This window comes from Onychomys torridus, chromosome X (assembly GCF_903995425.1).
Source record: "Onychomys torridus chromosome X, mOncTor1.1, whole genome shotgun sequence".
In the NCBI taxonomy this organism is placed as follows: domain Eukaryota; kingdom Metazoa; phylum Chordata; class Mammalia; order Rodentia; family Cricetidae; genus Onychomys; species Onychomys torridus.
The window spans coordinates 69,226,354-69,227,083 of NC_050466.1; positions in this window are offsets into that span (position 1 = coordinate 69,226,354).

The window sequence follows — 730 nt, forward strand, 5'->3', positions numbered from 1 at the left end:
GGTGCTTTTGTTTTGAGGGGGGACAGGGTCTGACTGGCACGGTGGACTGACTAGTATTATCTCAGACTTACCATGTGCTCCAGGTTGGTTTCATACTCAAGGCAGTTTGCATGCCTCAGACTCCTGATTGTGCCACCATACCTGGCCTGTGTGAGTTTTTTTTTTAATTATTGCTTTTGTTTGTTGTTGCTTTCTTTTAAAAAAAAAATTATTTATTTTATATGCATTGATTTTTTTTGCCTGTATGTATGTTTGTGTGAGCATATTGGATCCCCTGGAACTAGAGTTCCAGACAGTTGTAAGGTGCCATGCGGATGATGGAAATTGAACTTGGATCCTTTGGAAGAGCAGCCAGTGCTGTTACAGCTGAGCCATCTTTCCAGCCCTCATCTTCTTTACTTAAAAATTTTAAAATATTTTTATGACTTTCATACATGAGGACTATATTTACATAATTTATACTTCTTCCCTCTCCAAACCCTTCCATGTGACCTCATCCCTTTCAAATTTATGACTAAAATGCTAATAGAAGTTAATGATTTGTGCCTGCTAGGCAAATGCTCTATCACTGATCTTTACCCCTTACCCTCAAATGTGTTTTGTGGAGTTCAAGAAAAAAAGATAAAGAAATAGCATATGGGGCATGAGGGAGGGAATGTTGAAGGTTGTTACTGTAAATTTCTTGTAATGGCTAAAGCAAGTCTCACAGCAACCATTTCAATAAACATCA